This window comes from Vicugna pacos, chromosome 11, assembly GCF_048564905.1.
Source record: "Vicugna pacos chromosome 11, VicPac4, whole genome shotgun sequence".
Lineage (NCBI taxonomy): Eukaryota > Metazoa > Chordata > Mammalia > Artiodactyla > Camelidae > Vicugna > Vicugna pacos.
The window spans coordinates 24,987,637-25,015,500 of record NC_132997.1 but is presented as its reverse complement, the minus strand read 5'-3'; the positions used below and the strand labels follow the sequence as shown (position 1 = coordinate 25,015,500).

The 27,864-nt window shown below is 43.0% G+C and overlaps 1 non-coding gene across 1 annotated transcript; it reads right to left on the bottom strand.

The window, feature by feature from the left end:
- Positions 1-24,629: 24,629 nt before the first annotated feature.
- Positions 24,630-24,701, bottom strand: LOC116282184 (small nucleolar RNA SNORD18). The gene has a single exon (XR_004191635.1). It is a non-coding gene; the product is annotated as a small nucleolar RNA SNORD18 (small nucleolar RNA).
- Between the last annotated feature and the right edge of the window lie 3,163 nt (positions 24,702-27,864).

Below are 27,864 nucleotides of genomic sequence, written 5' to 3'. Positions count from 1 at the left end.
CACTTCCCTTGTCTTTCCCTCCCACAAAATGCTGCCGTTCACCTCCACCTCCTGGAGGACAAAGCTCAGCTCCTTGGTTTGCCATCCTGGTTGGTCTCTTTAATTAATGCCCCAGGAGAACTTCCTGTGCCAACATCCACCTTCCTAGGGTCCTTCTTCACCTGACAAGCAGTAAGATGCTACCGTTCCCTTGAGGACCCCAGCACTTCGGCATCTGCATTCTCCACATGCCCTCCTGGCTGGAAAGCGGGGCTGCCTTTTAAGCACAGTCCATTTTCCCATAGGCAACGTTTCTTCTTGCAAATGGCTGTATTCTCTCTGTTGCATGCCAGGCGTGGGGGAGGCTCACGTCCTCCGCGGGAGTCGAACCCATTCACCAACTCACGTGCCCCCAGAGCATCTGGGAGCCCTGCCTCTCCCTCCCGAGATAGGGGAATAAAAAGGGAAGTCACTTGGTGTCCTATTTCTTAGAAACCTGAACAATAGAAAGATTTCCTGGGAAAGCAACTGAAAGCTTAATATTCTTGGGAAAAGGCATACATGAGTCATATTGACAGCATCTGGAGAAGAACTGTTCTGTGAATCCCAAGAACGCACAGGTGTCTCAGAGGGAAGGGGAGACACATGTCGGGGTCTTCATAAGGGTGTGTCCCAGGGGACACTCTCGACACTGGCTCTGGGCACAGCGTAGAGTCTGTGACGTTTGTCCTGTGTGTGTTTTACTTACTGACCTTCCATCTCTGTCTCAGAAAGCTTGTAACCCACTGAGCAGATCTCCGTTCCGGAGGAGAGCAATCATCAGTGAGTCTTAACTCAGTATCTTGATTTAAAACAAAGTCCAGCTTAACTTTGCCCTTTTCTGTGGAGATTTGGATTTTAAAAGGTAATTAGTAGCGAGAACGTGCTTCCTCCAAAGGAGAGGACTCATAAGGTGGCTCTTCAGGCCACAGTGAGGGAGGCATGCGGCATCCCTGCCGGAACCCCAACCTTCCCCCTCACACGGTGGCGTGATGCTCGGTCTCGGAGACCAGGGCACTTCTCACCCTCTCTCCTCTCTTTCTTTGTAAAGTTATTAAACCTTTCCCAGATCTCTGATCCCTCAGCGGATCTGGCAGACAGGAACAGAATTTTTTGAAGACCAAAACTTGGGGGTACTGGCTCGTAGGCATTGCTGTTGGGTTTTATCTTGTTCCTCCATCTTTTTATTTTTATTGAAGTAGAGTTGATTTGCAATGTTGTGCTAATTTCTGTTGTACAGCAGAGTGATTCAGTTGTACATATATGTATTCTTTTTCATATTTTTTTCCATAAAGGCTTGTTACAGGATGTTGGATATAGTTCCCTGGGCTCTACAGTAGGTCCTTGTTGTTTATCTCTTTTATATATACTAGTGTGTATCTGCTAATCCCCAACTCCCAATTTTCAGTATTTTCAATGCTGATCTTTCCTTTTGTGTGGGGAGCAACCTGGGTGAGAATTTTTAATGAACTTTCTGTGCAGTTTTGGATATTGTACTTTCTGTCTTTCTAACACGTTCAGCCTGCACTAGGAATTCCAAGATAGGATAGATTCAGCCCTTCAAATAACTTACCTTTCCTGCACACATCACACAGGAACCGGATATAGGTTAAATCACGTTCACCTGAACCCCCTTTTATTTCCATCACCTTCAGTTGTAACTGTGGTGGAGTGTGGGGGCTGGGGAGTTCAGAGCGCTCATCCAGGTCCTGGCTCCATCTCTGCCTGCTTCCACCCTGGAATCTTCTCGGGGTCCGAGGGCTGCCTTCTCTCCACACAGTGATTCCTCGCTCAGGCTGTAGAGCAGGGAACGTGAGGCAGAGGTGTATCCTCTCCTAGTGTCCCCTGGGCACTCCTTGCTTCTAACTGAAGCCTGGGTTTCCTTAAACAAACATCTGGAGTTCGGAAGCTGGGAGACACTGGGATGGAGCTGCAACTTGCCTGAGGCTGCCATTGAAACTGTGTGTTTGTTTTGCCTCCTGATTGGCTTCCTTCATTCTTAGTAAATGCCATGAAAATTAATCAGTTGATCTCAGAAAGAAATGGTATTTTTTTTCTTTTAGGCTCCAGCATTTTTATTGGCTGCTACTGCTGTGAGAGCACGCCTCCCTCCTGCCCAGCTGGGAAGCGTCTAGGCACGGGTGGGATTGCTCAGTGGTTGACTCTTGGCTGGGAGAAATGGAAAATTTTATTTGAGGATTATAACCCGGGAGGGGCACCACAGGAAACTCTGGGAACTGTTCTGCCAGTTAGAAATCAAGGCACAGTTATATAAGTTGTTGAGACAGAGGGTTGTACATCAAATGACGTATTAGTGACAGTTTACATAATCCAGATCTAAGCATATCCTGGTGGGTCATGTGACCCCTTACAAGATCCAGAAGGAATGTTATCTTTTAAGGATTGTCTTGCTGGTATTAGGGGAACGTCGCTTTTTATGGGTGAGCAGGTGTTCCTGCTGGTGGGAGAGGACTGGTCCCCGCCTAAAGCAGACACGCCGTGCGCGGTCGGGAGACAGAGGGGGCAAAGGGCAGAGAAAATTTTTATGTTAAAAGTTTTCTCATCTTGCCATAAAATGTGAATTTTGTTTTATATGTCTTGCCTCTGATAAAAAATGTCACCCAGATCCCTAAGTTTGAGAATAGTAGCATACCCATTACTCACTGAGTCAAAGCGGTGTCTCCACCAAAAATGCAATGCGGGACAGAAATAGAAAATTCCCCAAGAGGAAGAAAAAGAAAAAGATAGGAAGATGAGCTGGTTAATCAAATTCCTGAGCCTCTGCCTGTTTTTACGAATCTATTTGCTCATTTCTTTTTCCATGCTGTATACATTCATCCCAATATATATGGTGGGGGGTGTGTGTGTGTATCTGTGTCTGTGTTCGAGTATGCGGACACACAAATTTTTTTAAACTTTTTTTTGGGTGGGGGAGGTAATTAGGTTTATTTATTGATTTAATGCAGGAACTGGCGATCAAACCCAGGACATTGTGCATGCTAAGCACACACTCTGCCACTGAGCTATACCCTCCCCCTGCCTTACACAAATGTTTTAAGTAAATACTCCAGGTGCAGTTATAAACTTTTTTTAAACTTAACTCTTTCAGTCCCTGTCCCTGACTGACACACATGTATTTGAGGCTAAAACAACCAGAAGAAACATTGAGCTGGGCGCCCTAGGCTGCCTGGGGGTTATTTGCCTCTGTAATACATGACTAAGTCAATAAACTTAATTGTCCACCCCCTGTTTGGGGGAGGAAACTAACTTTCCTTGGGAATCAGCTTTCTAGCCAGAAGGATCTCACATTAAAGGCAAAGTGTTACTCGGTTGCCCCAAGCCTTTGAGTTGTTGGCAGATGAGATTTTCATTAGCATCAATTATACAAACCTGACATGCACAAAGGGTTTTTAATAATGTATGAAGTCTTGCATTTCCATTATCTCTTTTTCTTTTACTTACTAGATTATTGGTGTTTTTTTCATTCTTATTTTTTATTGAAGCGTAATCGATTTACAGTGTTGGTTTCAGGTGTACAGCAAAGCGATTCAGTTATACGTATACATACATACGTACATATTGTTTCAGTTTCTTTTCGATTACAGCTCATTACAAATTGAATATACTTCCCTGGGCTGTACAGTAGGACCTTGTTGTTTATCTACTTTATATATAATAGTGTCTGTCTGTTAATCCTGAACTCCTCATCTATCCCTCCCCACCCTCTTCTCCCCTGGTAACCGCAGTTTGTTTTCTATATCCAGGAGTCTATTTCTGGTTTGTAACTAAAATTTGTACCTTTGGGGGAGCCTTCAAAACTATATACACTTTAGTCATCTTAAGGATGAAGCATTTAAGATACGGAGGTTTCAGGTTTGGGTCCCAAATCACACAGACATTTAATGGCAAGTCAGGTGTCCACACCCCGTATTCTGACACCCTTTTGTGGGCTGAGGAGGAGCAGATACTTACTCGTGAAAGATGCTCCATATTCTGGTTTTCTTTCCCCCATCAGTCAGGTTGGATTGGGGAAGCTCTGCAAGGCAGGGTCTGGTACATCACACCAGTGGGGGGGCCTCTGGCTCCTCCCAGCCCCTGATCAGCTCTCTGGGTGCAAGTCTGAGCACCTGCGCTAGGTAAGGCCAAGTCCACGGCAGCTCTACGTGTGGGACCTTCCTTTTCCTCCAACATGCGAAGTAATAAAATGTGGCCATCAGCGTCGTCCAGCCGCCCTTTGCCTTCAGGGTGCAGGATGAGCTGAAAGGCTTGGGTATACATGGGGTGGTGGCCGTGGAGACGTCATCCCACTGGAAGAAATCTGCACTTTTATTTAGAAACAACATCCCTTTGTTAAAATTTTCTTCCGAGCTCAGTACTAGCTGCTGAAATCTTGGAATTAACTGAACAGGTCCTGAGCTGTCATTGACCTTGTCGGTTAGAGGTAATTATCTCACTAGAGCTTAAACGCAAGCTGAAAATCATCATGTTTCTCAACATTAAAAAAAAAAAATTGGCTGGAAAAGTCTCCCAAAAATTCCATCTGATTGCACAGAATTTGCTTGTGAAGGTTTCCGTGAAAAGGAAACATAATTGTAATTAACATCAGAAAACCGCTTATCTTTGTGCTTGCCAGGCTGTGCCGATGCGTGTCTGAAAAGCTGAGTATTTAATAATGCGTTTACTGAGGGAGGATTAAGATCAAACCCGCTGTCTCCCTTGGTGTTTAGATTACTCAGGCTCCAACCCTCGGAAGATTTCAAAATTAGTTTTGGGCTGAGGCTAGACCAGCCGCCTAATAAAAAAAAAGCAAAACCAAAACTCTCTTCCACGGGCCTTGAGGCCTCAGGTTTTGGGAAGGCGTTCACAGGGCCTGTGGGAAGTAGGAGCTGAACGAAGAAATAGAAACAAAAAACAAGTAGAAATGGGAAAAAAGTGAAAAGACAGGATAAGAGAAAAACCAAGGTCCCCAAACCGTGAATTCGGCATCACTGAGGGCAGACACTTGTCCCGTGAGCTGGAAGCCACACGCCCTGACCCGGGCTCCTGGGGTTGGGGAGGGGGCAGGCCTCACCCCTAAGCTTTGCTTATAAACACTTCTCCCTGAAAACCCTCGGAGAGTTTGGGTTTTTCAGGCATGAGCCACCCATCCTCCTCGCTCAGCCCCGCAGTAAATCTTTCTCTGCTCCACACTCAGATGCTTCAGTTTGGCCTCACTGTGTGTCGGGCACACGGGCTTTTGTCTGGTTAACACCTGTGTCACCCTTGACCATGTGACGCCCACAAAAGGGCCCAGCAGCCCAGCTTCAGTACCTCACCCCTTTGCCTCCTGTTTTCAGCCACTTAACAGCGCCTAACTGAGCTGTGCACAGAGCACGTCAATGCTGGTGTTTACTGAGAACCAAAACCACCACAGCGACAGACCGATTCTCCTGTTTCTTGCTGTCTGTATCTACTGGGCTGCGTGAAAAATTTGGGTCAGAAGAACTAGAAACACAGAATTTGATCTCCAGTGAGCACTAATTCCCCCAAAGTGAGAATTTAAGCTTGTATTTTTTTAATTTTTTTATTTCTTTTTTTGAGGAGGGAAGGTAATTAGGTTTATATATTTATTTATTTTTGATGGAGGGACTGAGGATTGAACCCAGGAACTTGTGCATGCTAGGCATGCACTCAGCCACTGACTTATACCCTCTGCCTTTAAGCTTGTATTTTGCACTCAGCCTTGTGCATGATTTACAAGATCCTCCGGGGACGATCACTACCTTTGGGAATTTGCACTGTGGATGGACAACCACGCGTAGACTGAAGAAAGGCACAGCCTAAAAATTGAGAGTTACGTGTTATTTGGCGGACTTTGTGCGGACTCCAACCCAGGAGGTGGCCTCTCAGAGACGTCACTCTAAGAGATGGTTCCAGAGAGGCAGGGGAGGAGCCAGGATAGATAGGAGTTTTGCCATAAAGACCAGGTAGTCGGAACATCAGAAGATCACTGTTAATTAAAGGAAACCAGACATCTGAAGTTAAGGAATTTAGCGCTTTTCTCTGTATGGGAAGGAGCAAAGGTATGGGCTCATTGAAATCATCCCTTTGATGTGCCCCCAGCCATCCAGGGCCAGTGTCCTGTTCTTCCACATCCTGAGTCCCCTCAGGGGGCACCGCTGGGGGTGGCTGCAGAGGCCACCACCTGCTCGTCTCCATCCTGAGTTCCCTCCCTCCCTGTTTGGTGCCCACAGCATCCTTTGTTTACTGATATGGCTGGCAATATTTTTCATTCACACGTGCGTGTGTAAATAAGAAACATAAGCAAGCAGGGAACTTTAAACTGCCCTCCTTGACGCATCTGTCCCTGAAGCATGTTCTCTGGGGAGGCAAGACTGCCCTTCCCTGGAGACCCCACACCGTGGCCCCCCTATACCTCAGCAACTTGTAGGTCTTGCCTTCGGCCGGCAGGCTTGGAAATTCAATTTTGCCACTTGTCTCTTAGAAACAGATACATATGAACTAAGCTCAGAAGATTGATTTGAAAAGCAGAAAGCCAACTTACTCATCCTTTGGAGGAATGATTAGGAAGGAACCAGAACACTCACACTTGTGGGACCAGCGGATTTTCTGACTGTTGAGGGACTTACATGCATTAAGGTAAGAGCAAAATTCATCAGTGAAACAATCCATAAATCTCCAAACGAAGGAGTGATCAGCTCCAGTGATCATTGCATGAAATGTTTATATCAATTACAAATGTTAACCAGTATTATCAACTACAAATAAATGTGTTCCTTACTTTTTAAAAAATTTGGCAATAATATTGGAAACACAGTTGAAGAAACATCAATAATGAGTTCATTAAATATTAAGTATTGTCCTTAGCTCTGTTACTTCCTCCAACTTTTGAATAAGCTTTACCAGTGTTAATTATGCTTTCCAGATATAAAAAAATGAGCAAATTTTAATTCAAATTAAGTAAAAAGCTTAAGGGTTGCATGCATATTTGTTATTTGCAAATGTTTTTGCGGGAAGCCTCCTGGGGGTGAGAAGGCTGACGAGGTGCACGAAATCAGAACCAGGCCACTAAGGAAGCCAAAATCCCCTGGCTCCCAGCTGAGCCAGGCCCAGGTCCCCCTCCTGCTGGGGCAGGCGAGGCCTGGCCAGCGGGACCCCCGGGCAGAGCAGTGCCCCGTGCGGGACCAGGGACTCATGCTGAGTGATGCGGTGAATCGGGTCCGGCTCCTGTTGGTGTCCCAGTGAAATATAAATCCAAGCCGCTGGCCTCAAGGAGCTATAGCTCTGGGTGGAAAAAGAGAAATGGTTTCTATCATCTTCTTTGGCAAATGTGCTTTCAAACATCTGACTGAATTCTCTTCCTAGTTTTGCTAATACCATGTCCACGGCAGATTCCCTTATGAGGTACTGTCTTCCTTTCCCATCTCCGGGGGAGACCCATGCCTCATGTGGTCCCTCCCTGTTGCTCAAAAGTGTGGAATAGAAGGAGTGGCTTATACCTAATTGGGAATTTGGGGGGTGGGTGGTAATTAAGTTGCTTATTTATTTATTAATTTAATGGAGGGCCTGGGGATTGAACCCAGGACCTTGTGCATGCTAAGCACGTGCTCTGCCACTGAGCTACACCCACCCCCTTGGTTAGCATCCTTTTAACAGCAGTTGTTGTGTGTAAAGTGAAGCAACAAGACATTTTTAAGAGTAAGTCCTTCTGCCTCTGCTGGGTCAGCAGCGAGCTGCGGCGTGTTCAGGGTCACGGCCGTACACGCTGGGTCCACGGCTGCCCCCTGACTGCCCCGGGCCTGTGTCATGTGAGACCAGGTCGTACCCAGTAAGGACAGATGAAGAATGGGAGGGAAAACCCGTCTGTAAGCCACATGAGACCTGGCTTCTATTATCAAAGAAGTTTTATTGGCATGTGCATGTTGGTGTGTGTGCGTGGAATTTCTCATAAGCTTTGCTTCACTTTCCAACTCGGATGCATCTTTCTTCTGCTCTTTGTATTTCCTCTTCTGTCTCCTCGCCCCTCCTCCCCAGTCTCCATCCCTCTTTCCAGCGCTCCTCCCCGATTCTGCTATGTCTTCCCTTTCTCCTCAATTTGCAATGGACGGAGAACAGAACTGACATAAAGAAAAATAATCCAACATAAATCATAAAACCCAAATGATTAATTGGTAAAAAGAAATATGCTCCATCATTCTTTTTTTTAATTCCTTGATAACTTTTATGCTGTTTTTCCTCAACTGGTTTGTGCTTTAGTAGCTTTGTCCATATTTTGGAATTTTCTTGGGGCTTGGTGCCATTTGAGGGAGATTGACCCTGGAGAGTTTTGTTTCATTTTGGGATTCTCTTGCTTCAGATGTGTCTCGCTGTGCCCCCGGCAATGTTTTCATTATGCATTTTAATTTTATCTTCGGAGCAAGGTAAATAGGCCAAAAATGAATTGCTTGAAGATGAATGTTTCCAGCCATGAGCTCAAGCCCTGATGACTCCTGCAGCCCCTGAGGGATCCTGTGACACCACTCAATGAACCTGCCTGCTTTCAAACTAATTTCGTTCTTTAAAAAGGCATTTTTGATCTCAGCTTTGTCTTTAAACAATGATGTATCAAACTAAAGGAAGACACTGTATAAACTCATTACTGTCCTGTTCCTGGTGTTGAAAGCTGCTCTCATCCCCTCTGGAACCTTCCTTGCCTCCCTCAGAGATGCCAGCTCTCTCCCCTGCCACCATCACTCCGGCCTGGGGACCCAGGACCCTCGATTGCATTTTCCTGTTTCCGTATCAGTCTCCATCGATTAAATAGTCTTTGCTTAATTTAGAAAACCTTTTGCTGTTCCTCGCATACAGCTGGTGTTTAATAAAAGTTTGCTGAACGCATGGGGTGAGTGTCGGTGAGATGGTGCCCACACGGTGCACAACAGCAGCATTCACTGATGCTCCTACTGGGAGTTCATTCTGCTACTAGCAAAGCGGCATCGTTAGCATCCTCACTTTTCACGTGAGGCTCTGATGAAGCAACTCATTCAAAGTTATCCACTGAGCACGTGGCAGGGTTGAGACTGGAACCCAAACCTCTCTGGCTTCAAAATCCTTGTTCCGGCTGTTACACTGCTTTTCTCCTTAGAGATAAACAAGAGCAAATCAGAAATACATTCTCCATGTTTGTGTTGTCTGAGCAGCGGGGTAATGAAAAGAGGGCTGGATTTCATGAAACCTTTGGGTTTGTGTCCTGGTCGTTACACTAACGGCTATGAGGGTGATCTGTGGACATTGCTCTACCTCTCGAAGCTTGGCTTCCTCTTCTGTAAAGTCTGGATCATGACACTGTTTATTTTACCGAGTTTTGTGAAGATAGATAAAATTAGATATTGTGCGCAATGATGTTTTTTGAAGTATAAGTAAAATCAAGCTTTGTCTAAATATTTTCCTTCAGTATTTAGCAAAGTTTCTTCTAAATGTTGGTCTGGTTTAGCTGCACAGAAGGAACAAAAAGCTTTAGATCAGTGTCTGGTCTCATGTTTTAAAAGAAAAAAGATAGGCTGGTGCAGGACTTGGTAGGCGCTCAAAAAAATGGAAGCTCAGAGAACTGTTTCCTTCCTTGGTTTAGATGGCAGTGAAGACATAGACAGGCCTTCAGATGTCTGGAGTGCGTTAGCAAAAGCTCGTTCGCCCCTGGGGGTGAGCGTTGGCCCTTTAAGAGATTAAGGGATCCAGAGTTTTCCTGAGAGGGACTCACGCCCGATCTCTGAGTTTCAAAAGCAGGGAGAACATGGACAAGGAAGTCCTGAACTGTGTCCAATGACAGGGAAGTGAAGTAAAGTGCCAGATGAGAAACAATCATGAGGAAAGAGGAAGTCAAGACGCAGATCAGCCAGGTCTTTTATTTTCTGTTTTCTGCTGCTTTGACATCTGGGGCCCCGCTGGCTGTGGAGGGGCTGGCCCGCCCAGGGTCAGCCAGTCCCTACAGACGGTAGCTAATTCACCTGAGAGTGTGCCTTTTGTATACAAATTAACCACCCAGAGCCCACAGCCCCAACCACCTCCTGTGCTGGGGTCTCACTCTGGGCCAGGAGCCCCCTGCCCCGTCACCCAGGCTTAGTACCAGTTAGCTCGGGACAGCCCCCGTGTCCCAGAGAATCTTAAATCTGTTTAGCCTGCCTCCCCTGCTCCTTCCTTAGAAACCACAGTGAAGGCTCCTGTCCCTGGCCCCTCTCTGCCCCCTGACCGGCCCTGGTGCCTCCCCTGGCCCCTCCCCTACAAGGTGTGGTCTCTTCCCTCCCCTTGGGAGCTTCGAGTAGCAAACTACCTTTCCGACAGCAACATCTCCTGATCTGTAGGCCTTAACCATGCCTCGAATTTTCTACCAGCACACTCTGTTCTAAAGCACGCTGATGGCCCAGGCTTAGGCCATGGCCTCCGCAGTCATTGGAAAGGCTGGTTTGTGTACAGGGAGCATTCAGGAGGGGCTGAAGGTCTTCCAGACCCTGCCCCTGGGCTCAGTGGTTATGCTCCTGAGAACAGTGTGTAAGTGTGAGCATACCTACACGTGCAAATGTGAACTGAGAGAGTAACGTGGCTTCCCGTGGGCAGCGTTAGTCCCCTGCCCCCACTGACTCATGGACCAGCAAGGCTGTGCTCAGAGCAGAGCAGCGTGGTCCCCCTTCCAGGGCCAGCATTCATCAGCCACACTGTGTGGCAAGCAGAGGTTATGTCACTGGGTCCAAGTTCGTACTGCTCACTGCACGACAGGCCAATAAATCAAGAGACAAGGGTTGTTGGAATAGCGACCTTATTCAGAAAGCCAGCAGACAGACCAAGAAGACAGTGGACTAGTGTCCCAAAGAACCATCTCGCCTGAGCTAGAATTCTGTTTCTTTTATACTAAAAAGGGAGGGGGTGAAGTCAGACATCTTCTGGTTCTGGTCAGCCTCCTGAGGGGACGTGTTCACTTTTTCCTTCCTGCAGTCACTCCCAGGTGGGCCTGGTCAGGAGGTTTCCTGTGAGCTAAACAGAGGTACGGGAGGCGGGTTCCCAGAGATGGGCCATTGTATATAATTTAAGCTTAAAGGCAACATCACTTGAGTGACGAACTTGTAGCAAAAGCAACAGAAGACGAAGGTTAAAGTAAAAGAAGCATCTAACATGGAGTCAGATGTGTCCCTCCCTCTCACAGCTACGGCGAGTGGGAGCGGTCCCACAGACTCCAGTTCGCCCACTTAGAACTAGCAGAACAACTCAACCGTATATGGACCAAACCTCCACGGGGGGCTTGAGCAATTTGGGGAAGTGGGGAGGAAGTCTCAAGAGGGAGGGATAAATTAGGGGGTGGGGATTGACAGACACACACTACTATATATAAAATAGATAAACAAGGACCTACTGTACAGCACAGGGAACTATATTCAATTTCTTGTAATAACATATAATGGAAAATCTGAAGAAAAAAATATGTATATACGTATGTGTATGTATAACTGAATCACTTTGCTGTGCACCTGAAACTCACATTGTAAATCAACTACACTTCAATACATTTTCTTTAAATTGAAAAAAAAAAAAAAGAGTTTCTGGATGGTGACAGACAGCAGAGCATTAAACCAAGCATGGGACCTTCTAAACACCAGCCCTGGGCACCTCTACAGGCCGATCACCCATGAAGCCAGTCCGATGTTAAGGTCTGAACTCCGGCCGACTCTATCTTGGTCGTGTTTGTGCTCTGGACTAGAAGCAGATTTACTGTGCAGCTAATACATCCTAAGCTTCAGAGACTCTCCACTGTCCAGGCTGGAGACTCCCATCCACTAAAGGGAACCATAAAATGTTCTGGATGGGAAGCAAAGGCCAGGCTGCAGTGAGGGAGCACCCCTCTGTAAGAGTTTCTGGGAAATCTAAAGAAATCTCAGAAGAAAGAGGCCTGAATTTTCTAGCCTCCAGTAATTTATTACAAATTCTTGGTGCCCTTCAAAAGAATTCAGTTTTGTACTTAATTTTTTAAGTCTTTCCTTAAAGGGATGTCCCAAAGGATATGGACTTCAGGCCCCCACGCTACCCAGATTCATTGCTGTGCTGAACCCCGTGGGGAAGGTATAATTGGCTAATGTTTTTGTTCTCATCCCACTAATCAAAGAACTGAAACCACAGGGGTCTTGAATTTTATTAATGTCAGACCTGCTACCCTTGCCCTCTGGACACAAAACAACATTTGAATTCCGTCCAAGGAATACCCTGTTCTCCACGCTCACGTCCCCGTCCCACTCCCTTGGAGGGACCACATTTGCCACTGAGATTGTCTTTATTTCCCTAGTGACTTTAGCATTGGAACCAAAGCAAGCACATATGACGTCCAAGATCAAGGACCGACAGGCTGTTTGGATTGTCCTGTGATAATGCCATGGCCCCACTGTGAGTCCACAGTTCCGTGATGACCCAGTAGAAACTACGAGAAAACTAGCCATTCTAATTCTTCCTAAAGCTTGTATCAAACTGAAGGAGAAATAAGAAATCAGAGGATAAAAAGGTATAATTTTCAGTGGACTGAAAGGCTCCAGCAAGCAAATATTGATTTCGGTGCCTGGCACACAAATGAGTGTATTGATTCTGTCCTTTTGCTTGAAGGTGCCACATTTCATTTTCCTCTCGATTGAAGACTGCAATTTAGGAGCGGGCAGCCTGATTAAGTGAGCCAGTGCAAGGCTAATGACTTACTTTTAAGATCCCACAGTGACTTGAAAAACTTCAATATTCTTTAGACTCCAGAAGGAAAGGGAAACTTCATTGATTTTTTTCAACAGTGACATGTTACGTAACATTACCTGCAGTCAAGATGGACTTCATTAGGGGAAAAGATAAATGAAGCTATCCTTGGGAGCCACTCGGTACTGGCATTTGCTTAGCTCCTTTCTGTTTCTCCCCACGGCCAGGACTCTGATATTCTAGGGAAGGAAATGGGAAAAGTTGCTCAGATCATCTCAGGGTTGGCCTTTCTTGATGTCTTGCATCAGCTGTGAGGATAAAGTGTCCCTGGAAACAGCTACGTAGCAGGAAACGAGTTTATACTGGGCATCAGAAAAACAAGATTTCAGTATTTAGGGTGAGGAGAGCATATGAGATGAATAAGCAACCACTGGTGTATTTCTTCACTCTATTTCACGGTTGCAGAAGCATCCCTTACAGATCGGTAGCGATTTCATTACCAAAATCAGGGCCGTGCATGGACCTGGGGCCTCACTGATGGTGAGGGTGACAGCGCGGACAGAATACTGATGCAAGTAAAAGAATATCAGAAGAGCTTCATTCCAAGCACAGCTCCCCACTGGGCAGCCACCAGGATCCTCATGTGAGCTGTTTATGGAGACAGAGCTTTTCCTGCACAGACCAGGTGGCCTTCCCTTGGTTACCGCCCGGTGCCAGGATCCCAGCCCCCAAGGGTGGTGGCTCCCTCCCTCTTCCCTGTGAGCAGATGAATACCAGATGGCTATGTGCTTCTCAAGGACAGAGTCTGTGGCTTCCCCCAGCCAGTTTGGAAAATGAGTCTGGATGCGAAAGAGAAGGTTTCAGAAAAAGTAAAAACCAAAAAGATTAAGTGCTAAGGTACCCAGGCAACATGCCTCCCTGGACACAGAGGGGAACACTGAGCTGAACCAGAACATGCTGGTGTTGGTCATGGCAGCGAAGACCAAGGCAGCCTTTCACCGCACACCTTTCAACCGCAAAGTCCCTGGAATTCAGGGAGCAAGAAGAGAGGTTTATTTTCCCAGACAGAAGTTTCTCATTCTTTACCCACACCACAAACACACTTTTGAGTGGAATGCCTCTTCAGCCTCTTAAAATATAATTCCCAAGGAGATCCAAAAATTAAAATGGAGTATTAAGACTAAAAATGATGGTAAAGAGGATGAACGCTCTTTGGGGAGAGACCATAAGGCTGAAAGGGGCGTGTATCCAGAATTCAGCTCGGCTAAATTGAGAGAGCTGCTTCAGGCACCAACAGCTAATAAAGGGGCCCAAGCTGATGACAGCGAGTGAAGTCCATTTCAAAGAGATGGTGACGTTTGTAACAACCCGACCATTGGCTACAGCATGGATAGACCTTGAGGGCATTACGCTAAGTGAAATAAGTTAGACAGAGAAAACCAAATACCATATGACCTCACTTTTATGTGGAATCCAAGGACTCGTATCCTTGGTTTTGTAGGTTAAACGCAAAACTATGTCTTTATTCCAATCGAATTTTTTATTTGGTCTTGATCTCCTTGTTAGGATGATACTGACTTGAATATAGCACTTAGCACGAGAGATACCCATTCAGACACCGATGCATGTGAACATGGATTGACTTTGCTTTGTCTTCAGTCGGAAATAAAGACTCTGTATAGAACCAAGACAAGGGTCCAGAGAAGCTTTGCTGGAGACGCCCTGTAGGCTCACGAGGAGCCGTGAAGTCTCTGCTGGCAGGTTTCTGTAAGTGTCGGTGAGCTGAGTGCATCCCAGCCACCTTCCATCCACTCACCTATCAACTTCGGACCCACAGCGGTAACACAGGACTTTTTAACAAATGGTTTATCGATATCAAGTCACGACATAGACTTGATACCCTTCTAATCCAGCCTACCCCAATGGCAAAAAACAAAAACAAAAACAAAAACAAAAACAAAAAATACAGTTACTTTAGAACATCTTCTTTAGTGGATTCATATTAGAGTCCAGGGAACAATATTTCTTTTGCTGGTGAATCACAATCTGTTAACCTAATAATTTATCCTAAAATTCCCCCAAACTGTTAATCTAACAACTTATCCCAAAATTTCCCCTAAAATGTCAACCTTTAAAGTCTTTAGTGTGTGAAATCTGGACGTTCTCCACATTTGGAAATCCAGAATTACATTTATCAGATTCTCTGAATTTCTCTCATATTTATCCTTCCTCTTTATTTGTACCCTTTCATTCTTTCTTTCATTACCTTATATGTGATTTGCCACAAACTTTGTATAAACAAAATTATGCATTATGTTTTGGTTCTAAATATGTCAGAAAAGTATTTTATTTAAGCTTGCTTTTCATTTTTGCTATAGGGAGATGATATCAAGTTACTGCATGGATATTAAACATCATATTTTATATTGCTATTGGAAAATTAATGAATATGTGGGTGGGAACTAATTTTTTAATCCCAAAACATTTGCTTAAAGTTCAGTTACACTGAAAATAATTAACAGTGAGAACAATCATCTTCTGTCCCTGCCATATTTTATTACCTCCCACAATAATCTAAGCACTTTTACATTTTGTATGAATAATAAAACCATTTGACAGTAGCAGTGATCTGATCCTTTTTTTTTTTTTTTTGCACAGAAAGCAAGAAAACAGAACACAGGAAAATTTCCTCTTATGATCAAATTGAGTCAAATTGTAGCCTTGTTGGAAATCTGTTTCAACTCAACTACTTGGCAGCCTTGTTCTTTGTTGAGTTTCCTGGGTGGTAATGTGAAGTACCCTTGGCTTCTCTTCTAGGCAGAGAAACTGGTTTACAAGTTGGAGCCAAAAATAAATACTTTTCAGTCCAAGAGACTTATTTTTACCATCTTTCTTTAATTAAGGCTTCTTTCCTGCTTAAATTGAGGCACATTTCTGATTTTATTCCCCCCATCCCTTTTCAAAAGGTTGCCCAGTCGATTCTGTTTCCATACCATCCATCCATATTTTTCTTGTTCCCTAAAAATCTTAAATCTGATCTTCATCATAACCTTCCTTGAACAAAAATACTCACACTGACTTTCAATTTCTTATTTTATACCTTTCAATTTCTTTTCTTTTTTATACCTTTCAATTTCTTATTTATACCTTTGTAGAATACAAGTTTAATGTGTAGCAAACTCAGGAAGAAATATACTCTGTTCATTCATTATTCTCAAAGGTGGGCTATTTATTGGTTCCTGATTTTACCCATACTCAACATTGTACTATTGACTATAAAACCTAGACAAGCCCTATTGTTTAGTGACTACATATGGGAATTTGTTATTCGTGAGTGAACGTATACTCTGTAATGAAAACTAGTATCATGCTAAAAAACAAACAGCAACAAAAAGGGAAAAAAAAACAAGAAGAATCACATAGATGGGGTTCTGTAAAAGGGACACAAAAGACAGGGAAAGAGCCTCTTGTGCCAAAGTTGGAACCATTTGAGTGACAAAAATAAGTACAGGGGTGTTGGATTATAACTCAGAGTTTAAGATGACTATCCATGAGTCCACTCTGACATAAATAAATGGGGAAGAATGGGCAAATCTCCTCTACAGAAACATTTCAGATAATTTATGTGGACACTCAGCTCATTAGGAGGTGGAGAATGACTCCCTACCCCTTAAGTGCGAGTTGTGCATAGTGATGTCCTTCCAAAGAGGACAGTATGGAAAAGGCAGAAGAGGGTAACTTCACAGTGAGAAAAACTGACAAACACTACCTCAGCCTCCAGGTCACCGCTGACCTCACTGTCTTGTCTAGAACTTGCATTGAATGAAATTCTGCAGTATGGGCTGGGAAGGGATAAATTGGGAGTTCGAGATTTGCGATACTACTATATATAAAATAAACAACAAGATCCTTCCACAGGCACAGGGTACTCTATTCAATATCTTGCAGGAACCTGAGAACATGAGAATGAATATATATGTGTATAGGGATGACTGAAACATGATGCTGTGCACCAGACATTGACACATTGTAACTGACTATACATCAATTACAAAAATAAATAAATCATACAGTATGTACTCTTCCGTGCCCACCTTTTCCCCCCTCAGCATTGTGTTACTGTTACAATTACCAGCAATTTGTTCCCTCACTGCTGTGTATTATTACATCATTTGGACAGAGCATGACTTCCACAGCTTGTGTATTCGTTCACGTATTAACGGACATTTGAATTCGTTCCTGTTGGGGGCCATGAGGAATCAAGGTTCTCTGAACAATTGTCTATAACGCTTCATTAGGACACATTTTTCTCTTTTTCTGAGTGAAACTTTGCCAAAAATGGAATTTCTGGGGCTTATGGTAAGTTTACTTTTAAGAAATGGGCCAAATTGCTTTCCAAAATGGTTGTATATGTGACAGAAGCAATCCAGGCAGCAGTGATGAGAATTCTAGCGTGCCAGTGACTGGGTCTGTCAAGCTTAAAGTTTAACCATTCTAACAACTGTGTAGTGATACCTCCTTTTGAATTTACTTATAGTTCCCTGATGACTAATGATGCTGAGTAATACTCTCATGTGTGTATACTGCTTATCTGTATATATCTTTCTGGGAAGTGTCTCCACATATTTTGCCTTGTTAAATGAGTTGCTTGTCTTTTTGTTATTGAGTTGTATGAGGTTTTCACACCTTCTGGAACCAAGTTTTTGGTCAGATACATGCATTAAGAATAATTCTCCCAGTGTCTGACTTGCTTTTTTCTTAATGATGTCTTTATTTATTTATTTTTTAAATGTTTTGAGGGGGAAAGTAATTAGGTTTGTTTATTTCCTCGTGCATGCTAAGCATGTGCTCTTACCACTGAGCTATACCCTCCCCTCCCCTTAGTGGTAGCTTTAAAAGAACAGATGTGTTACATTTTAATGACATTCGTTTAGCATTTTTTTCCCTTTTACTTTTGATTCTTTTATGAACTACCTAAGATATCTTTCTGGTGAAGATTTTTCTTGTGTGTTTTCTTCTAAAAGTTTTAGAGATTTTTGCTTTTACATTTAGGGGTATGATCCATTTTGCAGAAAAGCTTTTAGACTTTTTTCTTTATTGTGGCAAAATGGTGAATATTCCACTTTAAGCATTTTAAGTGTACAATTCAGTAGCATTAATTACATTCAAAAGGTTGTGCAACCAGCACCACAGTTTCCAAAATTTTTCCATAACCCCAATCAGAAGCTCTGTACCCACTAAGCTGTGACTCCCCATTCTTTCTCCTCCCAGCCCCTGGTAACCTCTAATCTGCTTTCTGTCTCTATGAATTTGCTTATTCTAGACAGTTTAAGTAAGTAAAATCATACAGTATCTGTCTTTTTGTGTGGCTTATTTTACATAGCATATTATTTTCAAGGTTAGACAAGTTGTAGCGTGTTTCAAAACTTCATTTCTTTTTATGGCTGAATGACATCCCTTGGATATATTATTGACCACATCTTGTTGGTCCATTCATCTGTTGATGGACACTTGATTTGATTCCATGTTTTGATGATTATTAATAATTCTGCAATGAACACTGGTATACAAGTATCTGCTTGAATCCCTGTTTTCAGCGCTCTGGGCTGCATACCTATGAGCGGATTCGTTATGTCACATAGTGATTCTATGTTTAGCTTTCTGAGGAAGCACCAAACCATTTTCCCCAACGGCTGCACCATTTTCTATTCCTACTTGTGATGTACAATAATTAAAATTCCTCCAAGTCCATATCAACCTTGCTATTTTTTAATTTTTTAATTATTATTATATTTTTTCTTCTAATAGTTCAGTGATTTTAGCTTTTATATTTAAGTCATTGATCCATTTTGAGTTAATTTTTGTATATGGTATGAAGAAAGGGTCCAACTTCACTTTTACATCTAGAAATCAAGTTGTCCCAGTACCATTTGTTGGAAAGACTTCTTTCCTGTTTGAATGAACTTGGCACATTGTCAAAAACCAGTTGGCCTTAGATGTGTAAGTTTATTTCTGGATTCTAAATTCTGTTCCACTGGTCTATACGTCTGTTCTTGTGCCAGTACCACATTGCTTTGATGACGTAGCTTTGTAGCAAGTTTTGAAATCAAGACATCTGAGTCCTCCAGCTTTTTTCTTTTTCAAGATTCTTTGGGCTACTTGGGGCCCTTTGGAATTCCATATTCATCTGAGCACTGGCTTTCCTGTTTCTTCAGTTTAAAAAAGCTGTTGGAATTTTGATAGGGATTAAGTTGAAACTGCAGATTGTTTTGGGTATTATTGATATTTTAACAATATTATGTCCTCTTATCCATGAATGTGGGATGTCTTTCCATTTATTTAGGCTTTTCTTTGACATTCAGCATTGTTTTTGAGTTTTCAGTGTACAAGTCTTTCACCTCTTCAGTTAAACTTATTCCTGAGTACAGTATTCTTTTAGAAGTTAACGTAAATGGGATTGCTTTCTTAACTCTCTTTCAGGTTGTTCATTGCAAGTGTGTAGGAACGTAACTGATTTTTGTGTGTTAATCTTGTACCTTGCAACTCTGCTGAATTTGTTAGTTCTAGTAGTTTTCTTCTAAATTATTTAGGATCTTATAGAGGATTATATCACATGTGAATAGAGAGAGTTTCCTTCTTACTTTCCTGTTGTTTCTTTTTCTGGTCTGATTGCTCTGGCTAGAACTCCCACCACAATGTTGAACAGCGGTGGCGAGTGCAAGCATCCTTGTCTTGTTTGTGTCTGATATTAAGGGGGAAAGATTTCAGTTTTTTACCATTTAGTATAATGCTAGGTGTGGGTTTTTCTTAAGTGCTGTTTATCATGTTAAGGAAGTCCCTTTTTTTCTGAGTGTTTTTATCATGAAAATGTGTTGGATTTTGTCAAACGCTTTTTCTATGTTAATGGAGACCATCATGTTGTCCACTGAAATAAAGTCACACAAGGTGAGAGTTGTGGATTAGTTTTATTTGAGGCAAAATGAAGACTATAGCCCAGGAGACAGCATCTCAGATCACTCTGAGGAACTGCTCCAAAGAGGCAGGGGCAACCCAGTATCATATACGATTTTAGTGAAGGTGGGGTACGTGCAGTCCAGCCCATGATTAGGCACAGGCTCGCTGTTAGTCACGAGGAGCAGATGTCACCGTTAATGAGTTTAGTGCTTTTTCAGATATAAGGAGATACGAGAATTTGGGTTATAAAATCTTCTCCTGAAAATATTTAACTGTCTGAAGGCCTGTTCTGCCAGTTTTCCCAGAGCCCAGAGCACCTCATTCCTGACCTCCACCCTGAGTTCTTTCCAGGGAGGGTTGGAGGTCGGCAGCTGCGGCAGCTCATGATTTAATCCAAGCAGAGTTGGATGGCAAGTGCCAACGTGATCCAATCCTTGTAGAAGCAGATATCAGGTGCCAATTTGTAGTTGGCAATGTGTTTTACTTTGTTCTGTTAATGTGGTGTATTACACTGACTGATTTTCTATTTTGAACCACCATTGTAATCATGGTGGAATGAATCCAAATTGGTCACGGTGTAAAATCCTTTTAATGTAATAATGGATTCAGTTTGCAAGTATTTACTTGAAAAATGTGACACCTATATTCATGAGGGATATGGTCTGTGATCTCCTTCTCCTGTGATGTCTCTGTCTGGTTTTGCTATTAGGATAATGCTGGCCTTACTGAATAAGGTAGGAAATGAACCCTCCTCTTCTATTTTTTGGAAGAGTTTGAAAGGATTGCTATTAACTCTTTTTTAAATGTTTGGTAGGTTTCACCAGCGAAGCCATCTCACCCTGGTCTGTTCTTTGGTGGGAAGCTTTTGATTACTGATTTGATCTCTCTAACTTGTTTCAGGTCTGTGAGATTTTTAATTTTTTTCTTGAGTCAGTTTATGTAATTTGTGTGACTGGGACCTTCTCATTCTTTCAGGCCAACAGACTATATTCATGTATTATATCTTTCCTTGTATCATTATCATTTTTTCAAATCCAACCTGTAGTCAGAATTAACTCAGTTTCTCATCTAAGTAAAATCGAGTTCTCTATATTTGTGTTAAAGTGTTAATAATGCCTTCCCTGTGAGTAGCTGTAGCCCTGTTCATTTACCCCCAGAATTTCTGTAACGACAAGCCTCTGTCTCTCCCATTGGCTCATGGTTTCCTCATTTACACTTCAGAATAACGAGGTTTCAGAGGGAAGATAACAGCTGGTAGTTATTTAAAGAGAACTTCCACAACGAACTGGCTGCTTGGCACCATTATCTTCTTCATGACATCTTGGGGCCACTTGCTCTTACTCCGAGCATCTTTTTTATCGTACTGATGATGGTGGCTGTCTTGAAATATGTTTATATGTTTCACAGGGCCTGCTCTCATTAAAAGCATCCTAAAATGCACTTGAATTCCCCGATCCAAAATATCACACTCATTAAGAGTTTACTCGCATCAGTTAATGATTTAATTAGCTAAACTCCTTGAGTTAAATCCTTTATCAGCTTTGCATGTTGGCAAAGATACAACATTCTCACCCTTCCACCTTACAAAAGTTCATATACTCACACAAAGACAGCAATTTTCTATAAGTATTAGATAATACATTTCTGAAGGAATTTCAACTTCTGCTTCAAGATAAAAGCAGCCAGGTGAAGAGAGATTGCCCAGCAGTCACAGCAATGAGTGAACTGTCAGATAGCACCAATGATACCAACACAAGTTGGGGTAGTGAGTTTAAGAATGAGAGTCCATCTCCTTTCCAATTAAAAACCCCATGTATCTATGGATGGACCTAGAGATCGTCATTCTAAGTTAAGTAAGCAAGAAAGAGAAAGAAAAATACCATACGATATCACTCACGTGTGAAATTTAAAAGAAGAGAGAGAAAAGGACACTATGACCTCGTCTACAAAACAGAAACTGACTCACAGACACAGTAAACAATCTTATGGTTACCGAGGAAAGGGGACAGGAAGGGACAAATTTGGGAGTTTGAGATTTGCAAATGTTAGCTACTATATATAAAAATAGATTTTAAAAAAAACCCGGTTTCTTCAGTATAGCATAGGGAACTGTATTCAATATCTTGTAATAACCTTTAATGAAAAAGAATACGCATGACTGGGACACTGTGCTGTACACCAGAAACTGACACATTGTAAGTGATTGTACTTCAAAAAAAATTTTTTTAAACCATGTATCTATAGCTACATATCACAATGCATACAAATGAGATGATGTTAGAAGTCTTTGACCACTAGTATTTCAAAGACGCTGTCAATCAAAACAGACCTCAGCCACACTCAGCCACTCCCAAACCAGCGCAGACTGGATTCAATGAGCGTCAGCCGTGATGTGTGTGTATGTGTTTGTGTGTCTGCGTGTTATGTTCACGTGTGTGAATTTGCCAACTATAGATGTGTTGCTTATATAATGGGACAAAGAAAATGAAATTGCTCTGGGAAGAGGAGAGAGGAAAGAGGTGGAGAAAGGTGAGGGAGATGGTGTTCACCCAAGTTTGGAGCTGCGGAGGATACGGGGCATTGCTGCGTTAACACTAATTAGAGTGACATATATATTTGTAAAGTTTTTTTTTTTATTTTTTAAAAGCTTTCAGATTTTCCTACCCTATCTCATGTCTAGTCTCACAATCAAAAGTAGAAAAATAGTCTTACTTTATGCTTCAGTAGACAGCTACAAAGATGGGGTTAGAAAGTCGTCTTCTAACTCTGAGGTCGGAGAGTCACAGAGTTCTTCCTGTCTAAGAGACTTGGAAGTAAACACGTTTCTCAGATGCTGGGTTGCGGCTCTTGCTGGGGCACCCTGTGAGTTCAGCCTCCCAGACGGAGACTTAAATGTGACCGGGGTGCAGTAGGTTTGCCTGGACAGGTGGGGACTTGGCTTCTTCCGCCAGCCCCGGTTGGACTCTGTCCTTGGGTCATTCTTCACAGTCTGAATGTCCTGCTCCCGTGGGATGTTGACTCTGTTCCTGACCTTGGCCCCAGCTCTGCGTTTGATGATCCCGCAAGGCTACCGTCTTTGTACCTGTTCCTAGCTTTGTCATTCCCGTGTCCATTCTGGTAGCTCAGTGTGTCCTGCCTCTCCACGTGACTCAAGATGGATACATTTTTCTCAAGTTTAGCATGGACATCATGTGTTTTGTTTTTTGCCAGTTGGGAAAGTGAAGCTTTCAGTCCCGCCCGCCCCCCTCCTTTTAGGGACATGTCTATAAGCTGGGTACATCAGCGAGGGTGAACTTGGTGAGGATGGCAAGTCGTGTGGTCCTTGTCAAGGTCACTGCCACGCATGCCAAAGGAACCATGCTCCTCCCTTGCTCCAAAGCTTCCTTTGCCTTTTTTTTTTTTTTTTTTTTTTTTGCTTCCTGATGCTGCTAACACTGTTTCTACAGTCACCAATTCTTAAGGCGCTGGTCTCTTCCCCTAGAGTTCTTCTGGGTGCATCCATCTGAGGATACTGTTAATGCTTGAGAGGTTGGCCACATCCTATAGAGGCCCCAAGGGCCGAATACTTCTGGTGTTCTAGGAAAATCCCTTTCCTTCACTTTTATGTTCATCTCTGTTAAACAACCCTCTGAACTTTAGAAAGTAAGAATCCGTTAGATCATATGTAACCAGAAAATATACAATATGGTTTTAGAGTCTTCAGAGGCTTTAAATATTAGAGTTAATCTCTCTCCCCCACTTCTATTTCTCTCTCTCTTTCCCTGGTCTCTATCTCTGACCATTTTAAAGCCTTCCATTTCTCTCTCTAAGAGAAAAAGTCCCACCTACTATGAAGCGATCTCCTTCCTGGGTGAGTGTGATGGGTTTGTTGGGAACCGGCCTCCCGCCGCCCCAGGCTTACATCACTCCAGCTTAGCCACCTCAGAGGAGAAACATCGTGTCTCTCTTTCAATAGCCATATATAAAAATTCACCAAAGACACAGTTTAGCCCAGTGTGGGTCACGTACTCATCCTCAGGTCAACGACTGCCATGCGGGGTAAGCTCCTGGGTCTGGAAGCACCATGGAATCCCCACAGAAATAGGGCAGTTTCACAAAGAAGAGAAGGAAATGCTGTCAAAAGAAAAGAATAGGGAACGCTGGGGGAAAGGGGCAGTAAAGGCTCAGTTGAAAAAAGCAACTTCCTACCGAGTTTCTGGTGAGAAAGTCTTACGTTTTACTTGCCACACATCTCACTCTAGAACTCCGAGGGGCACCCATGGAGGCGGGACAGAGGCGCAGCTAGTGGCAGCCTATAATTCTCAGGTCGCATCCCTAATATGACCAGGGCTGGAATCCTGGGCAGCTCTGGGCCAGCTCTCTTTTTCCTGGATGAGTTTTTTCCCCCTCAGGAGACCCTTTAATCATCCATGCTTTAAACTCATGGCAGGCCATCCCAGCACCAGACCAGGAAGATCAGTTTGTCTAAATCCTAAAATGAGAAGTCCTTGGAACTCCGGAAGATGTGTAACATCTTGCTCTTCCCATAATTATGGCAGGGAATTATCATCTCTGCTTCTGTCAATATCTAGGCTTCTTTCAATGATTAATTACTGAGAGCTTTTGCACAGTGTTGCCAGGTCCTTTCAAATGATGATGTGAGTCAAAAATATCTAATTAATATATCTCATATCATTTGGGTTCCGTTAAACAAATTTATGTAAGTTTGGATTTTTGTGTAGTGCTCTATTTTCCAAAAATGCCATGGAAAGAAACTTTCATTCTCTAAATCCAGACGAATGGAGTGGACAGCTCTCTTTCTGGAATCATTTATCTATAACCCTTACCAAAAGAAGGATTGTGGAACAGAGGACATTTGGAGGCTGTTTCCACCTCCATCAAGCTTATTTTGCCAGATGGAAACAATTTTATCCAGATTGCTCTGTTTTTCCCCTAAATTCCACATTATTAAATTTCCTTTTTTTTTAATCAGAAGTTCCACAAAGTCATGTTTCCCAGAAACACAGACTTCACAAAGTGGAATCTCGTCATAATAAAAGCTGAGTGAGCTTGCATGGTGCCGGTAATTAACACATGTAAGCAGCACGAGGATCACCAGGGATGTTTCTGAAGGCCCCGATGGTACCGCTGCCCTCATTACCACATTACTGAATTTCCAATTAAAAAGGAAAATGATCTGAACTGACATATGGCAACACAAGGATGACTTGCTTTTGTGCAGCTCAGCAGGGAAAGCATTAGATGCTGGGGATCTAATATTTAACGCCTTACTTTGGTTTCTTTTGTTTATCGATACAAACAAGTGTAGAAGCTGTTGACCCTCAAATTTCGATCTCCAGTTTCAACCTCTCCTTGACTTCCTTGACCCTTTGTCTCCTGAGCACTTCCGCTTGGCATCCGTCCAATAGAATTCACGATTCTTCCTACCTAAACGTGACCCCCAAATCAAGTTCTCTGTGTCAGGTGCCAACCTGGCTCTCAGTTTGAACCCTACCCTTGGGGCTTCTATTTTTTGTGACACTTGGCTGGGACTCTGCTTGCAGCCCCCTTTGGGCTCTGCCTGGAGGGGATGCTGGAGGGAGACTTCAAGCCTGGAGGATGAAGGAGGAACTCTTGTTTGCCTCCTAGCTCTGGTTTGCTTTCACTTCTTGTCTGGGCTTCCTGTTCCTGTCAGTGTTTTTTGTTTTTTTGTTTGTTTGTTTGTTTTTTATATATTAAATTACCAATGTTGAAACAGCTGGAAGGATATCTCTCTCCTAACTGGATAGTGCCTAAAATGTCCCTTGTCTCGGTTAAAGGACTCATCATCTCCCCATCGGCTCAGACCAAACCCCTGGGAGTCACCTTTGATGTCTTCCCTCCCTTATACCGCGGAGTCAAGCCACTAGCGAATCCTCCAAAACCTGCCTTCAGAATCCATCCTGAATTTGGCCTCGTCTCCTCGCTTCCATTTCTATGACCTTCACCTAAGACGTTGTCTCCAGTTGCCTGCATTCCTGTGGCAGCCTCCTCGCTGATTTCCTGAATCTGCACCCCCCCACCCCCGCCCCATTTTCCAGCCTCCATCCATCACAACCCAGACCGACAGATCTTTTGAAAACTTAAATTAGATGATGTCACTTTTCTGTTCTCAACTCTCAAATGGCCTCCCTTATATTTTAAAAAGATCCACTCTTTGCCCAGGTCCCCGGGTTCTTCTGTGGACCTGATGACACATTTCCCACCTCAAGCCCTGCTCTTGCTGCCTCCTTCTCCCTGGAGCTCCCACTTCTAGGATCTCTGGGTGACTCAGAGCTTCACAAGCGTCAGAACCTTGTGCAATGTCACCTCTTCAGAGAAACTACTCCTGGCCAGCCTTTCAAAATAGAAAGCCCCTCCCCACCTTCACCCCCAGCATATAGATCTAAGATAGTTCCAGACGTTTTCATTGCTCACATCACAGAAATGGCTAGCACTGATGTGCCAAGCACTGCCCAAAGCATGTTACACGATAATTATTTCTCATAAGACTTCAGTTAAGTAGGTATGCTATTAGTCCTACTTTCAGATGAGGAAACCGAGGCACAGAGAGGTGAATAACTTTCACAAGGTCACACAGCTTGTCATCTGGAGAGCCAGGATTCAAATGTAGAAGCTCTGGTTCTAGAACCCAAACTTTTTTTTTATTGACGTATAGTCAGTTTACAATTTTGTGTCAATGTCTGGTGTACGGCATCATGTTTCAGTCATACAAGTACATACATATATTCTTTTTCATTATAGGTTACTACAAGATGTTGAATATAATTCCCTGTGCTATACAGAAGAAATTTGTTTTCTTATCTATTTTATATATAGTAATTAGTCTTTGCACATCTCAAAGCAGTAAATTGGGAGTTCAGTTCACTTCTTCTGTCCTTAGCTGAGGGACCTGAAGCCTGTCCCTTCCATGGGAGCTCAGGGGTCAACCAGAGACTTAGAAAAAATTTCTATTTTTGAAGCTCCTCCTCTCTGCCCTTTGAATCCAGGGTTTTCTCCTCGCTCTCCAACGTACATGATTGTGTAGAATTCTGTCTCCTGGTTTTTCAAGCCAGAAAGTCTGTTTTGGGTTTTTTTTTTTTCCTTAATGGAGGCACTGGAGATTGAACCTAGGAGCTCATGCATGCTAAGCACATGCTGTACCACTGAGCTGTACCCCACCTGTGTTTTTAATCTGGGTTTTAGCTGTCCTGTGCAGCACCACCTGAAGCCTGCCACCAAAGCCACAAAAAAATGGGAAGCTAATCCATGCCATCTACCCCCAGGTGTTGCTTTCACTCCAAAAGCTACCTGTTTTGTTTACTCTCCAGAGCATTCAGGTGGTTTTTAAAATTTTTTTAAATCTTACATCCAGTGTTGACAGTTGTCATCTCCGGGAGCAGGGGGTGACTCAGCCACCTCATCAGTGGAACTGACTGCTTTGGTTTTAACCCCACTGTATCCCATACTACCTGTGCGAACGTAGGCAAGTTACTTCATTCATCCGTATCTTAGTTTCCTTGTCTAAAATGTCTCCTTGCCTAAAATGGGGGAAATAATATTATGCATGTCCATGTGTGGAGTTGTAGAAAGGATTTTATGACATAATACATTTAAAGTGTTTAGGAATTATTATTATTATTATTATTATTATTATTATTATTATTATTATTATATATCTGGGAGTGTTATTTTTGTGCAACTTTTGAGATTTCTGCCAGTACATTTAGCCATTTCCTCAGTTAATAATCCCCGTAATTCATTTCAGATTTTCAGGCAGTTTATCACCTGTGATAGCACTAGATGAAATCCACTGATTAATTTTCATCCATGTATTAAATCCCCAAGTCACAAGTCACCCCTCTCATTTTCCGGTGTGTTTCCCTAGTTGCTCACCTCCTTTATTTTGTTGTAGCTTATTTCCTATGCCCCAGATACTGAGATTTTTCACTACTACGGGAACAGTAGCATTGAATTTAGTTTTCCACAAACAACCCTTAAACATGCATTAAAATTCTCTATTATTAAGCAAAAAAAGAAAAAGTCAGAGTTGGCCTTTTTAATCTTGACAGTCATCTGCTGGCTAAATATTTACTGACCACCTACTGTTTCCGGGAACAAGAGTCACAAAAATGTGATGCCTACAAAAACCATATGATTTTTTGTTTGGTGTTCAAAACATTTATTTTATAAATTTATCTT